Below are 16,601 nucleotides of genomic sequence, written 5' to 3'. Positions count from 1 at the left end.
TAAGGGTAAATATTAACAAAATATCTTTACGACTGTTGACTCCTAAAAGGAGGATCTACGAGTATTATAAAAAGGGTATCAAGACCCTGATCAAAGGTAAAATCAATTCTATACACTATACCCTTACACAGACTATATGCTCTCACTGAATTGATCGTTGGAATCTTATCTACAGGTGGAACTCCCCTAATTGAGAATTCTAAGTGATCCTGCCTGTTGACCGGAGCGCTGGAGAATGCCTCGTCAAAGGATCGACGTGCGCACCGCTTATCACCTCCGTTCCTCCCTGGATCTACTTCAAGAACCTGCAAAGAAACAACACGGTGCCGCTGCGGCCGATCGCACTCCGACGCTCAAGTCAGTGACGGTATCACCAAATACTAAGAACCAGAACCGTGCAAACTCTCTCTCACAAACAGCTCTGTCACTCGCAAGCGTAAAGTGTATGAACTGAACGTGCGTACCTCAGAAAATCTGTTAAGAACTCTTATATACCTGGTGGTTTTCTCTCTCCTGGCAGTTACAGACTTGGACACGTGGCTCGCATCCAACTGTACACGTGCCATCATCTGGAGGCTCCCTGACTTGGCGCCGCTTCTGCTCTCATTTTTGGTAAGTTACGTATGCATGGTACTGCCCAGTGCATAGCAAACTTAGGAGTGCGATCTCTACTGGAACTGGCGAGTTAGGGCCTTCATACACCTTCCCTGTGGTCTCGCCGGCCGCCTTCATAATCTGCTTCTCCTTCATCTTCGGCGATGTGCTTATTCTGGCGATCTCCGACTGCTTGGTCGCCTGGGTCTTCATCTGGCGACTTGATCTTTAACCTGGCGATCGCCTATTCTGGTAAACTGGAAGTCGGAACACGCCAGCTTAGCAACTGGTGACTATGCGTGCCCCCGACTTCCTTCCCTTCTTGCCAACCTGGTGCCTTGTCAACACGCCTACACTGTAGCAGGGTGCCACATCATCACATCCGACCACCAGGGCGGTACACTAAGCATCTAAAGGCAATAGGAGAAGGAAGGTCCAAAATCCACCTACCAGATCCGAACCAAGTCAGCCGACAAGAACAATATTATATAATTATGAATTAAATAAATTCACAATAAAGATTTATGTGCACAAGTATGTTTTAGATTATGTTGGAGCAGAAATATGCTTTTCATGGCACGTTCAAAAGGATTTGTTTATTATTTTTATAATCATAATAAAATTTTATACAATAAGTTTGAGTTTTTAGAAAATTATGTATTTCTCCTTTTTAAAATTATTTTAGAACCGTGTTAGAATTGTCAGAAATCCAACAAATGTTTTTTGAATTGGACACTTCACCGATACATGTCCTACGAATGTCGTACGAGTGTCGGTATCTAACATGGACATGTCATTTAAGAGGAGTGTCCGAGCCTCTTAAATTATAGGTGTGTTAGGAACATCTGGTTCTATGAAATTGTTGGGGGTGGAAATAGAAGAGTGAGAGGCCTGAAAGCAAAGTCCAACCAAAATTGAAGGAAATAAAAAAATAAAAAGGTAACTTAAGGCTTTGTGAGAAACAGGAAATGCATCCTCATCTTGTCTCAATAGATTTGAAATTTCAGAAGAGTAATACAAAATGTATCCCAATTCCAACTTTTGTCCTCAATAAATGTAGTAATGCAAGATGAGTGCAGTAGTATATGGGTGGTAACTTTGATACAATACTTACAGTTAATGTTAAAGAAAAATTACCTCTCAAGGTTTTCGTTGCTTCTAGGATGTGGGTCATGGTGCATATATGGTGAGTGACGAGAGAAAAAAAAAAATTCTTCCCTTGGAGTGTGGTAACGGTAAGTGGCTGGGGGAGAGTCGAAAAAACTGTTTTGATTTTGTTTTTTTTTTAATTTTATTTAGGGTTTAGGGTTCCAATTTTTTAATTATTTAAAAAAGACAAAAAACAAAAATAAATGATAAAAATCTAAAATATTAAATTTTATAGTAAAAAAGAACAATTTTAAAGATTTGTATTTTTCTGATTTTTTAAATTTTATTTGTCATTCTTTTTTTTTATTTTTTTATTTTATTATTTTTTAATTTTCAATCTTTATTTTTATTATAAACTTTTTTTTTCATTTTTTTTTATTTTCAAATTAATTGAACTTGTATTTTTTTAACAAATTTTTACTTACCTAGACGAAATTAGGTGTTGACATTCTAATACCAAAACGATAAAGCTACAATGCAAACATTATGATATCTTCAAGTTTTGCACTAATAAACTTCAACGTTCATATTTTTTTGAAAGATATATAAAGGACTCAAACTTAATAACGACTTTTTTAATATCATTTGTGTAAAAAAAATTCAGTATAAACTCTTCCTTATTTTAATATTCTTTTAGCTTTTTAGGCGTTATTTTTTTTTATTTATTATTTCCTTCCTGAATTGAGTTCATGCTCAATTCAACCACCCTTTTTCAAGCCAATTGTTACTACAATATTATAGTAACTTGAAGAATAGTGTTGTTGAAACTTGAGGAAGTGGAATGTGTGATCCAGAGAAAATATATTTAGAATATGTTCTCTTTTATTCTTGGTTTTCTTTGTCTATAAAAAAAATCATGGTAACCGAACCAAGCTACATGTGGATGAAATGATAGCAAACACTTTCATGTGGATGAAATGATAGCAAACACTTTTATAAAGTGTCTTAACATGCATCAATAGTGAATAATAATCACAGGTATGAATGAGAAAAAAAATTAGATAAAGAAAAAGGATGCAAGGTAAGGATTTAGAAAATAACTTTAGATTAGAAGTGTTATATTTTAAATGATACTTGAATATTTTATTATTAAAATGAAAAAAACATATAAATAGAAAATTCAGTTATTCAAGTTTCATTTTAAAAGAACCACCATCTTTTTAAATTTTTTCTTTTTTATTTTCCTTTCCTTTCTCTCTAAGATCCTGACCTCCTCGTTCATCAGTTTGACGATCAGAATACGCCATTAGACTTCTGGCAGTGAAGACTACAAGACTGCCCGATCAGAATCTATGATAGAGTAAGTTCATTTTTGCTCTTCTCTTTGAGTCAAATTTTGAATATGTACTTTGGCTCAATCTAGTTTTTATTATCAAGTGACTCTTTTAGCTTCGGTACTAATCTCTGTTAGCTCAGAGTCTTAGTGATATAGTTAGATTCTTGATTAGAACTATGTGGTGCAAGTTAATCTACTCTTAAGCTTTTGGTAGAATTAGAGCTCTTAGTGAGCATCTACCTCCTCCGCACTCGAGATCCTCTAACGCAAGGGAATGGCTCGTATCTGACCTCGTCCTCGCTCAAAGGCAAGGGAGGATTTCTCTGGTGAACCATACTTGTTCATTCTTGGTGTTCTCACTCGAGGGGGAGGTGTTCGCTACAAACCTACCTTTCCAACACTCGAGGCTTCTAACCCAAGCGTACGGTTCGCAACTGACCTCATCTTCGCTCAAAGGCGAGGAGGATTTAACTGGTGAACTATTTCGTTCAACCTTGGCGTTCTCACTTGAAGGTGTTCTCTACGAACCTACCTTTCCTACTCATGAGACTTCTAATGCAAGGTGAACAAGTTCTTAGCTGACCTCATCTTCGGTCAGAGGCGAGGAGGATTTAACTGGTGAACTATTTCGTTCAACCTTGGCGTTCTCACTCGAAGGTGTTCTCTACGAACCTACCTTTACTACTCATGAGACTTATAATGCAAGGTGAACAAGTTCTTAACTGACCTCACCTTCGGTCAAAGGCGAGGAGGATTTAACTGGTGAAGTATTTCGTTCAACCTTGGCGCTGAAGAAGGCAGCGTTAGCAGTGGTGTTTTCGGCCAGGAGGCTCCGTCATTACTTCCACAGCTTCACGGTGGTAGTGATGACAAACCTCCCTATACAGAAGGTGCTGCAGAAGCCTGACGTGGCGGGAAGAATGGTGCGCTGGGCGGTGGAGCTGTCAGAATTCGACATTCAGTATGAGCCTAGAGGATCCATCAAAGGGCAAGTGTACGCAGATTTTATAGCGGAACTCTCGCCCGGAGGTGAGCAAGAGATGGAAGTGGGCTCGCAGTGGTTGCTCTCGGTTGATGGCTCTTCCAACCAACAAGGGAGTGGTGCGAAAATAGTCTTGGAGGGACCCAACGGCGTACTGATTGAGAAAGCTCTGCGCTTCGCCTTCTAGGCAAGTAATAATCAGGCGGAATACGAAGCCTTGATAGCAAGAATGCTCCTGGCCAAGGAGATGGGCGCGCAGAACCTCCTGGTGAAAAGCGATTCCCAGCTGATAACGGGGCAGGTGTCGGGTGAGTTCCAGGCGAAGGACCCACAGATGGCGGCGTATCTAAGATACGTCCAACTATTGAAGGGAGCATTTAACGCTCTTGAGCTGATACATGTCCCAAGGGAGTAGAATGCCAGAGCCGACCTGCTTGCCAAGCTGGCCAGCTCAGGCAAGGGGGGTAGGCAGAGGACAGTGATCCAAGAGACGCTCAAAGCTCCGCGTAAATTCGTGGAAGATAACAGGGTGGATGTCCTCCAGATCTGTACATCAAGAGAGAGTCCAATGAATCATCGCTCTCTGACCCAAGATACGCTGAAGACGCCCCGCATCAGCACGTACGCGGATATGCCTGAAGAAGGAAGGCAAATGTAGGTATGTGTCCTAGCTGAGGGAGACACCTGGATGACGCCATACAAACGGTACCTGGCGGATGGGACTCTCCAATGGAGCCGGAAGAGGGTAAGAAGGTCAAAAGAAATGCCGCAAGATATACTCTGGTGGATGGAGTGTTGTTCAGGCATGGGTTCACTCACCCTATCCTAACGTGTGTAAGTGGCGACAAGTGTACCAAGATAATGACGGAGCTCCACGAAGGCATTTGCGGGAGCCACGTAGGGGGAAGGTCCTTAGCCTCCAAGGTGATACGTGCAGGGTTCTTCTGGCCAATAGTAAAAGAGGACTGCGCGCGACACGCCCAGCGCTGCAGGCAATGCCAAAAGCACGCTGACTGGCACAAGGCGCCGCCAGAAGAACTGCGATCCATATATAGCCCGTGGCCTTTTCATACATGGGGAATCGACATCCTGGGCCCGTTCCCACTGGCGATAAGGCAGATGAAGTATTTGATCGTTGCCATCGAGTACTTCACCAAGTGGATAGAGGCAGAGCCCGTGGCACAGATTACTGCGCACAAGGTACAACACTTTGTGTGGAAGAACATTGTGTGCCGCTTTGGCGTACCTAGGCGCTTGATATCCGATAACGGGACCCAGTTTGCCAGTCAGCAGTTGAGAAATCTGTGCGCTGAGATAGGTATCAAGCAAGTGTTCGCGTCAGTCGAACACCCCCAGACCAACGGGCAAGTGGAGTCAAACAGTTTTGCTGAGGGGGCTAAAGAGAAGGTTAGAGAAGGCCAAAGGGGCGTGGGCGGAGGAAGTTCCAAGGATCGTATGGGCATACCACACCACGCCCCAATCTTCCACCATGGAGACGCCTTTCAGTTTGGTGTACGGGTCGGACGCGATGATCCCGGTAGAAATACATGAAAGCTCACCACGTTTTCAAAACTTTGTGGTGGAGGAATCCAACGAAGAAAGGCGGGTAAACCTGGATCTACTAGACGAAGCCAGGGAAGAAGCCAGAATAAAAGCTGAAGCGATGAAGAGAAGAGTAGAGCGGAAATATAGCTCTAAGGTAAAGCCGCGACAGTTTCAAATTGGCGACCTAGTTATGAGGAAAGCCCACCCATACGAGCTGGAGAATAAGCTGTCTCCCAAGTGGACCGGACCCTTCAGAGTTACCGAGGCTAAGGGCAACGGTTCATACAGCCTAGAGACCTTGGAAGGGGGTCCCATCCCGCGCAGTTGGAATGCAGCCAACCTGAAGTTTTATTTTAGTTGACTTATGTAAAGCAGCTATGTAACAGTCTTGTTAAAGGGGACGCTCTTTTTCCCTTTCCGGGGTTTTGTAATGAGGTCACCCAAATAAAAGGAAAATAAAAAACAAGTTTGAGAAAAAACCGTGCCTTGGTCCTCAGTCTTTATTTTTCTCCGTTTGAAGTAGCGTGAGGCGTCACTAGTAAAAGGGGCGTCGCTAAGAAAGAAGGCGTCGCCGAGAAAGAAGGCGTCGCCAAGAGAGAAGGCGTCGCCAAGAAGAAAGGCGTCGCCAAGAAGAAAGGTGTCGCCTGAGTGCAGGCGCCGCTGAGAAACATGACGGAGGAAAAGCGCACAATATATGAGACGCATGCAAAGTAATGCGGCGTTACAAAAACCAAGTATGGTATAGTAAAGTTGATGTTACCAGCAGTGTTCGATACAAATGGGAGTAATGCGAATAGGGCAAACATTACAACTCATACAAAACACGAAAATAACCACTCTTCAGTGGCCATCGGAGTCAGCACGGGAAGAAGACGAAGCCCCGCTCTCAGTCCGCAGAGCTTGGGTAAGTCGCGTCCTCCGCTCTTGGTTTATTTTCGATCCTGCACCAAGGAAGATGAACGTGTCAGAGACACCATGAAGCAAAACACACCCAGATAGAGAACGATAAAGGCGGAAGTTTCTAGGGCAGTGACTCATACCTATATACTTCTCGAGAGTTCCAGCGTTGAACTCCAAACTGATCAAGGTGGCGGAGTCGAACCCTCCCGCCTCAGCGAGAATCCGGCAAACCACCTGGTCATTCGGGGCAAGCTTCTTGAAGGGTTTGGATTTGAGGGCCCTCGTCTGATGTGATTCCAATAGCCACATAGAACAAGATTCTTGACACTTTGAGGAATCACCTTGAGCTGGAAAATATAGAGGCACTTTCTTAGAAGTTGGATCATGGTTCTAAAATCAAGAACTCACCAAAACAAGTACCAATTCTCAAACTCATTTGGATGAACCAAATATTGTCAAATTGAATCAACAAAGGAGAATTAAAAAAAGAAGAAACCGAACAGAATTGAATTAAAATCAAAACTACCGAACAGAATTAAGGAACAAACAAACTATAGGTGCTGGAAAATTAGAAGAACCGAAACAACAACAACTCAAAACACAAGACAACATGAACAAATTGAAGAAGAAGAAAGGAAGGAGAAGAGAATGCTCATGAAGATGGAGGAATGGTTGGATGATCACGCCACTAGAAGAATGGATGCTCCTAGATGAGTGTGGAAGCCGCCACTTGAGGAAACCATGGTCCTTCAAGATAAGACTAGAGAAGAAGCTCAAAGCTCTCCAAATGCTCACTCCAATTTTGAGTATAGTTTCTTTAGATAAAATTCAAATCTGAAATTTACAAGGAAGGCACCTCTATTTATAGCCTAAGGTGCTGAAAATTGAAAGCTAAACAATTCAAAATTCCCTCCAAAAGCTATCTAGAACCGGCGCTAATTGCCAAGCAAGGAAGGTGTGATCCCTTCCTTCACTTTGGCACCCCCTATTCTACTCCTACACCTATCTACTAATACACCCCCCCTAAAGTTCCTAACTAAAACCTAAAAAGATGCTATAACAAAAGAGGTTTCTAAGGTTTCCCTCTAAGCACCTTCAACTAAAGACACTACAAAAAGAGAAAATAAATGTCCTCTAGCTCCCAAGGCTTTGAACATGCTTCTTGTAATCCTTTGAGGTGGACTTTGACCTCCATGGGCGTCCTCCATTTGTGCCTCCACCTCTTCTTGAGCTTGATGAGTGGCCTCCATGTTCTCTTGGGCTTGATCTCCATCATACTCCCCGAGTTGGAGAGAATTCGACCACGAATTCTGGAGACCTACAGAAAAAGGAGTTAGATCGCTGACATTAAAAGTATGACTACCTAAGAATGTATCAGGCATATCTAACTCATAAGCATTGTCATTAATCCTCTTGAGGACTTGGAAAGGTCCATCCCCTCGAGGCATTAGTTTGGACTTCCTTTGAGTAGGAAAACGATCCTTCCTCAAGTGAAGCCAAACCCAATCGCCCTCATCAAACAACAATGCTTTTCTCCTTTTATTGGCAAGTTCAGCATACTTGCCAACCTTCTTCTCAATTCTCTTCTTGATGTCTTTATGCAAAGTTTTCACAAAAGAAGCCTTTTCATCCCCATCTTTGCATAAGACATCGTCAAGAAGAGGAATAGGAAGAAGATCAAGAGGTGTTAGGGGATTAAACCCATAGACCACCTCAAAAGGAGAATGGGAGGTGGTAGAATTTACTACTCGGTTATATGCAAACTCAACATGGGGTAGTAAATTCTCCCACACTCTAGGATTCCCCGAAATAAAGCATCTCAATAGTTGTCCTAAAGTTCTATTCACCACCTCGGTTTGACCATCAGTTTGTGGGTGGCAAGTGGTAGAGAATAAAAGCTTAGTTCCAAGCTTGCCCCACAAGGTCTTCCAAAAGTGACTCAAGAACTTAGGATCTCTATCGGACACTATAGACCTAGGAATCCCATGCAAGCGAACCACTTCTTGGAAGAAGAGGTTTGCAATGTGGCATGCATCATCCACTTTGTGGCAAGGAATAAAATGAGCCATCTTTGAAAAACGATCCACTACCACAAAAATGGAGTCCTTTCCCTTTGATGTCTTGGGTAAGCCTAAGATGAAATCCATAGATATATCTACCCAAGGCATTGAAGGGATAGGAATAGGAGTATAAAGACCATGGGGATGCATTTTAGATTTAGCTTTGCGGCAAGCTATGCATTTATCACACAAACTATGAACATGTTTATGCATATGAGGCCAAAAGAAATGTTCATGTAACACATCCAAAGTTTTAGCAACCCCAAAATGTCCCATTAAACCCCCCTCATGAGCTTCTCTAACAAGAGATAATCTAATAGAGCATTGGGGAACACAAAGACGTTTTCCTTTAAAAAGAAAGCCATTTTGAATAAAAAGGTCTTTGTGTCCTCCCTTAAGACACTCTTGATAGAGGAGAGAAAAATCAAGGTCATCATGATAAAGTTCCTTAATGTGATCAAAACCAAGATATTGAGATGTTAAAAGATTTAGCAAGGTGTATCTTCTAGAAAGAGCATCCGCCACAATATTTATTTTACCTTGCTTGTGTTTGATCACATAAGGAAATTGCTCAATGAATTCCACCCACTTGGCATGCCTCTTGTTAAGTTTGTTTTGGCTTTTCAAATATTTAAGAGATTCATGATCACTATGTATCACAAACTCTTTGGGAAAAAGATAGTGTTGCCAAGTAAACAAAGCCCTAACAAGTGCATATAATTCTTTATCATAGGTGGAATAGTTGAGATGACTTCCCTTCAATTTCTCACTAAAATAGGCTATGGGGTGGCCCTCTTGGAGGAGAACAGCCCCAATACCTATGCTTGAAGCATCACACTCAATCTCAAATGTCTTAGTGAAATTAGGAAGGGCCAAGATGGGAGCATTAGTCAATTTTTCTTTCAAAGTATCAAAAGCATTTTGTTGTGCTTCTCCCCAATGAAAGACCACATCCTTTTTCACTATGTCATTGAGTGGTGCGGCAATGGTACCAAAGTTTGGGACAAATCTTCTATAGAAAGAAGCAAGCCCATGAAAACTTCGGACCTCATTCAAAGATTTCGGTGTAGGCCAATTTTGAATGGCCACCACCTTGGTTTTGTCCACATGGACCCCTTTACAACTCACAACAAACCCTAGGAATTCTATATGATCAAGAGCAAACATACATTTAGCAAGGTTAGCATACAAATGTTCCTTCCTAAGGGTTTCCAAAACTTGCCTAACATGCAACCTATGGTCATTCAAAGATAAGCTATAAATGAGAATGTCATCAAAGTAAACCACAACAAACTTACCAATGAAAGGTCTAAGAACATGATGCATGAGGCGCATGAAGGTACTTGGTGCATTAGTTAAACCAAAAGGCATAACTAACCACTCATATAAACCAAAGTTGGTCTTAAAAGCCGTCTTCCATTCATCACCCGGTTTGATACGGATTTGATTGTAGCCGCTTTTAAGATCAATCTTTGAAAAGATTTTTGAACCATGTAATTCATCCAACAAATCATCTAGTCTAGGTATGGGATGCCTATACTTAATGGTTATGTTATTGATGGCCCTACAATCCGAACACATTCGCCATGTGCCATCCTTTTTTGGCACTAAGATGATAGGCATAGCACAAGGACTCATGCTATCTTGCACCCACCCTTTTTCAATCAAAGCCTCAACTTGTTGGCGAATTTCCTTGGTTTCACTTGGATTGGTCCTATATGCGGGACGATTTGGTAAAGAAGAGCCCGGTATCAAATCAATTTGGTGCTCAATCCCTCTCAAAGGTGGAAGTCCATTTGGAGGATCTTGAAACACATCTTTGAACTCTTCTACCAAATTTTCCAAGCAATGAGGACTATCAACAAGTGTTTCTATGCTAAGAGTTCTAGGGATGGCTAAAAAAAGAGGATGATGAGCCACTATTTCCCTTTCAATTTCACGCCTAGACACAAGGAGTGTAGGCTTAGAACTCTTATCTTTTTTATCTTTTTCACTCTCCCTCTTTTTCTTCATGATAACTTGGTCCTCATGGACTTCTCTTGGAGAGAGAGATTTTAAAGTAACCTTGTGACCATGGAATTCAAAAGATAATTTGTTGGTAAAGCCATCATGTAAAACTTTTCTATCAAATTGCCAAGGCCTTCCCAAAAGAACATGAGTGGCTTCCATGGGCACAACATCACATAATACCTCATCTTTGTATTTTCCAATGGAGAAATGGATGAGGACTTGTTTATTAACAATTATTTCTCCTACTTCACTAAGCCATTGTAATTTGTAGGGCTTTGTATGAGAGATAGTAGGCAATCCAAGCTTATCTACTACTCTTGTACTAGCCACATTTGCACAACTACCCCCATCCACTATCAAGGAACAAATGTTGTTTTGAATAAGACATCTTGTATGGAAAATATTTTCCCTTTGACTTTCATCAAAAGGTTGTGAAACTTGTCCAAGAAGTCTTCTCACAACTAACAAGTCCCCTTCAAGTGGACATTCACTCTCTTCCTCACTAGATGCATGAGAATGCAATGAATGCTTTGAAGAATCCGAATCATGCTCACTAACTACAATGCCCTCATGCATGTACATACTTCGTTTTGAAGGACAATTTGCAGCAATATGACCATAACCCATACATTTAAAGCATTTAGTGTTAGATGTTCTAGTGGGAGACTTAGGTCTAGATGTTGATGGCTTAGATTCCTTGGGTTTGAAAGAAGAATCTTTGGAAGGATGTTTTGAAAAAGAAGTTTTGTTTCTCCAAGACTTGGAGTAGTATCCATTATTGGAAGCATTTTTAAAAGAGTTTTTCTTAGCAAGTTGGGCTTCCACCTTCATTGCAAGATGAACTAAAGAGCCCAATGATGAATACTCTTGTAACTCAACAATGTCTTGGATATCCTTCCTAAGACCACTCACAAACCTAGCAACCATGGCTTCTTCACTTTCTTCTAATTCAATTTTAAGCACAAGCGTCTCAAGCTCCTTATAATATTCATCCACATTTAGCGTGCCTTGTTGAAACCGTTGGAGTCTCAACATGAGGTCTTTCCTAAAATGTGGGGGTACAAACCTAGCGCGCATATGATCCTTTAAAGAGTTCCAAGAGTCCACGGGAGGACCCTTGTGATAGATAATGTCCTTTACAATTCCATGCCACCATTTCATGGCATAATCACTAAACTCTAGGGTGGCTAGCTTGAGCTTATGCTCATCTTGGATCTCATGGATCTCAAAAATTTGTTCACACTTAGCCTCCCAATCTAAATACACATTTGGATCACTAGAACCATTAAAGCAAGGTAGTTTGACCGAAGGAAGCTTGGACTTTGCATCATGGTAGAAGCCATTGCCGTAGTGAATTCTTTCCCCTTGGTGATGATGTCTTTGTCCATGGACTTGGGGTGGAGGTCTCCTTCTCCTATGTTCATCTTCACGGCCAACATCATTTGAAGAAGCTCTTGAAGATGGTCTATGAGAATGATGTCCATCATGGATAGAAGGAGATGGTCTAGATTGTTGGACCTCCATCTTTTGCATTTTCTCTTCCAACCTTCTAATTGTTCTTTGAGCTTCATGTAATTCACCAAGAATTGAAGCTTTGGAAGGAGAATTCTGCTTGTAGGATGCATCACTTGAAAATCCAGCCATGTGTAATTAAAAACAGCAAACACACAAAACAGCAAACAAGTTAAAAAAAAAAAAAATTTAGCAAAAACAGTGAGCTATAATGAAACTGCCGAAGTGAACTTAAGGCTGAAAAAGATATCACTCTCAAAGAAAGAATGTTCTTGCTCCAATCTGATCTTGAGGCCTTGGAATCCTCAAATGAAATATGTCAAAGCAAGCACACCAATCTTAAGAGCAAACCACCACAAAACCAAAGAAACAATAAAGACAAACAAGAAAAGGTATAAGCAAGGAAAGGTAATTGCAAAAGGAATACTATATGTAAGACAAACTCAAAGAGTAAGAATGAAAGACAATCAAGAAAATAAAGAACTCAATGAGAAAAGTAGGCACACAAAAGAATACCTAAGGAAAAGCACTAGAGTAGATGAAGAAAACAAAAAATTTAGCTACTGGAATTTTTTTTTTTTTTTTATGCAAACTGTGCTTGATATTCACTGATTTAACTGGATTATGAAATTTATACCACAGAAACTTCAAGATGTTAACTCAATAATGGCACTGGAATCAATTAAAAACAGTAAGCCAATTGAGAGAAAAAAAAAATTTAAAATCGCTGCCAGATTACCGTATTTTTTTCGGCAGGAATGTACACTTTTTTTATTTTATTTATCATTTTTTGTGTACTTCATATTTTTGAATGATTCTTTTTTCTATTCTTTTCTAACACTTTGAATATCTCAAATCCAGAATTTCAGAATTTTACAGTACGTAAATCAGTTGCAATAAGGAAAAACAGTAAGCACTTTTTCAGAAACAGAGGAATCCTAATAGGAATAAAAAAACAGAATGATGAACTATCAAAGACATAATAGAAAATGATGTATTGGAACTTGTATAGGTCTAGAATACAAGTATGAACTCAATTCTAAAAATAAAATGCACAAAGGATCAACATCAATTCAGAAAATTATATGACACCAAAGCAAGAAACAATCAAAACAATAAAAGTACTACTAGAAGTAATGACATATATGGAATAACATGACTAAGACAAAACTTGACATGATTCAAAAATTAAAAGACACAACACAAATTGTAACAAGTGAAAGGAAGCTTAAGGTATACTCTAGGAAGGATAATGCCATTCCAAAAGAGCAACCATACTCATAAGAATTATGAGTGCCATAAACCTTTCCACAAACACTTGGAGCAAAAGAAAAACAGCAAGAATACTCAATTAAAAGTCTAAAACAGAAACTTAAATTGCAAGAAAATAAAGAGCTCTTGAAATTAAAGTGCACACAACTCAACAATTAACAAGAATGAACCTAAGACTCATGATACCACATGATGTGATTCCAATAGCCACATAGAACAAGATTCTTGACACTTTGAGGAATCACCTTGAGCTGGAAAATATAGAGGCACTTTCTTAGAAGTTGGATCATGGTTCTAAAATCAAGAACTCACCAAAACAAGTACCAATTCTCAAACTCATTTGGATGAACCAAATATTGTCAAATTGAATCAACAAAGGAGAATTAAAAAAAAGAAGAAACCGAACAGAATTGAATTAAAATCAAAACTACCGAACAGAATTAAGGAACAAACAAACTATAGGTGCTGGAAAATTAGAAGAACCGAAACAACAACAACTCAAAACACAAGACAACATGAACAAATTGAAGAAGAAGAAAGGAAGGAGAAGAGAATGCTCATGAAGATGGAGGAATGGTTGGATGATCACGCCACTAGAAGAATGGATGCTCCTAGATGAGTGTGGAAGCCGCCACTTGAGGAAACCATGGTCCTTCAAGATAAGACTAGAGAAGAAGCTCAAAGCTCTCCAAATGCTCACTCCAATTTTGAGTATAGTTTCTTTAGATAAAATTCAAATCTGAAATTTACAAGGAAGGCACCTCTATTTATAGCCTAAGGTGCTGAAAATTGAAAGCTAAACAATTCAAAATTCCCTCCAAAAGCTATCTAGAACCGGCGCTAACTGCCAAGCAAGGAAGGTGTGATCCCTTCCTTCACTTTGGCACCCCCTATTCTACTCCTACACCTATCTACTAATACACCCCCCCTAAAGTTCCTAACTAAAACCTAAAAAGATGCTATAACAAAAGAGGTTTCTAAGGTTTCCCTCTAAGCACCTTCAACTAAAGACACTACAAAAAGAGAAAATAAATGTCCTCTAGCTCCCAAGGCTTTGAACATGCTTCTTGTAATCCTTTGAGGTGGACTTTGACCTCCATGGGCGTCCTCCATTTGTGCCTCCACCTCTTCTTGAGCTTGATGAGTGGCCTCCATGTTCTCTTGGGCTTGATCTCCATCATCGTCTCCCTCACCCAGTACAGTGGAAAACCATCAAGGGCGGAGGGAACGAGATCAGAACAGCAGACCTTGAAGAACCGGCCTTTCCACCCAGTAAAGGAGGTCTGGAAAGGGGTCAGGAGAACTCTGCCAGGAACGTTACTGAGAGTTACCCAGAGGTTGTGCCTGTGAAGAAAGACGTCAACCGAGGGTGCACAACCCAGAAACCCGAAAAGGATGTCAAAGGCCTTGACAAAAGCCCAGCTGTTGGGGTATAACTGGGTCGGAGCGGCATTGATCTCCGTCAGCAGTTCCTTCTCAAACCTGGAGAAGGGCAGGCGCAGGCCGATGGTTTTGAAAACCACCTGATAGAAGTAAAAGAAGGGGACCCCGTCGTTGGCCCGTTCGTCTCCACACACCGGCTCCCCTAGAGTGCAAGGGAGCACAGCAATGTCATCGTCATGCCTCCTCGCGAAGGCACGGTGATTATAGGAGCATGAATCCCCTTTGTGTTCCCTTATGGCCCTGGTGGAGAGTAAGCACGAGCATTCGTCAAGAAGCTCACTCGAAGCCCAAGTATACAGGTCCTGCGGGTTGACCCTGGGGGGAGTAGCACGAGAAGACATTCTTGAACAGAATCAGGGAGGTTTGAAGTTTTGGCAAGGGTAAAACGCTGGTGGGAACGAACACTGGAAGAACTCTTCGCGAGAGGAGAAAGGGTGCAAGTAGGTTACGAAAAGCGCAGAAATGATGAGGACAGATTCAAAGTTTTGAAGAATTAAATATTGCGGTTAGAGCACCAAACGACGCAAATGGAAGTATTGCAGTTACAGCGCTAAACGACGCGAATGGATGCACCGCACGATCGAGCCACGTGGCAGAAGATGGAAGGATGGCCCTGGCACCACTGGTTAAAGTCAAAAAACGTCGTATCGACAGAATGCCCAATGGTACGATGCGCCGTCGAGAGTGAGTCAGGGGCACAGTAGGAGTCAGGACCAAGTCGAATGACTGAACGTCCCATCAGCCATACAAGAAGCGCCACGTGAGTGGCACAGGCGAAACCTTGAGCTCTTCGCTGTCCTCAGGCGTCGACCAGGGCCAAGGCCAAAGTCAATGCCAAGGTAAAGATAACGCCCAAGGCGACGCCAGCATGAGACGCCCGAGGCGTCGCCAGGAAAGACGCAAAGGGCGACGTCAGCATGAGACGTTGCGAGCGTCGCCAACCCAAATATCAGCAGTGCCGCTTGCCCGATACCCACAGGTAGGAAAGACTGTGGAGGGAGACGAAATCGAAGAAGGCAAAGCTAGTTAGTGGCGTCGCCTCCCCGATACCCACAGGTAGGAAAGACTGTGGAGGGAGACGAGATAGCCAAACGCCAGCGAATCACTGGCAGGGTTGTTCCCCGATACTTATGGGAAGGAAAGACCATGGAGGGAATGACCCCCCCCCCCCCAAGAGCACTCGGAGTTTTAGACACCCGGGGACGATACGACGCTGCTGTAGCAGGCCTCTCCTTAGGCGTGGGCGCCGGGCACCAAGAATCAAGGGACGGATCGCTTTGGTGTTAGAGACACCCCGTGGACGATACGGCCCCATTAGGCAAGCCTCTCCATGGGCGTGGGCATCGACGTGTGACCTTCCCCGGACATACAAGGCCGCCCAACGCAGTGAAAGAAACGGGTATAGTACAGGCAAAACAACCGAAGCACTCGAAGGCAAAGGACGAAAGTAAAAGCACACAGGCGGAATTCTATATCGCAATGGCACGAAAGTAATCATGCAAAAACCCAAAGTTGTAACGAAAGTGCAGACGATTCAAAGAATTACAAGTTTATCAAAGAAGGTTAGAACAAGTGTAAAGGTATAAAGTGATGATCGAGGGTGGCGGTTCAATCGTCCATTTCTAGGGGCACGACTTTTCCATCAACAATGTGGTGAGTGGAATCGCAGTTGGAAATGTCGATCCCCGGATTCATGCAGACAGCTTGGGCCAGAGCCTCCTGGAATCCCTCCTCGAAAGTGCCTGCCATGTCCTGGATGAGGGTCTTTTTGTCCTTCTCTAGCTCCTCAATGGTGGTGTCCCCAGAAGCTACCTGCTTCTCCAAAGCCTCCTTCTCCACGCGGAGTCGGCTGACCTCG

The sequence above is a fragment of the Phaseolus vulgaris genome, chromosome 5, assembly GCF_051622355.1.
Source record: "Phaseolus vulgaris cultivar YP4 chromosome 5, ASM5162235v1, whole genome shotgun sequence".
NCBI lineage: Eukaryota > Viridiplantae > Streptophyta > Magnoliopsida > Fabales > Fabaceae > Phaseolus > Phaseolus vulgaris.
Note: the sequence above shows the minus strand (reverse complement) of the source record.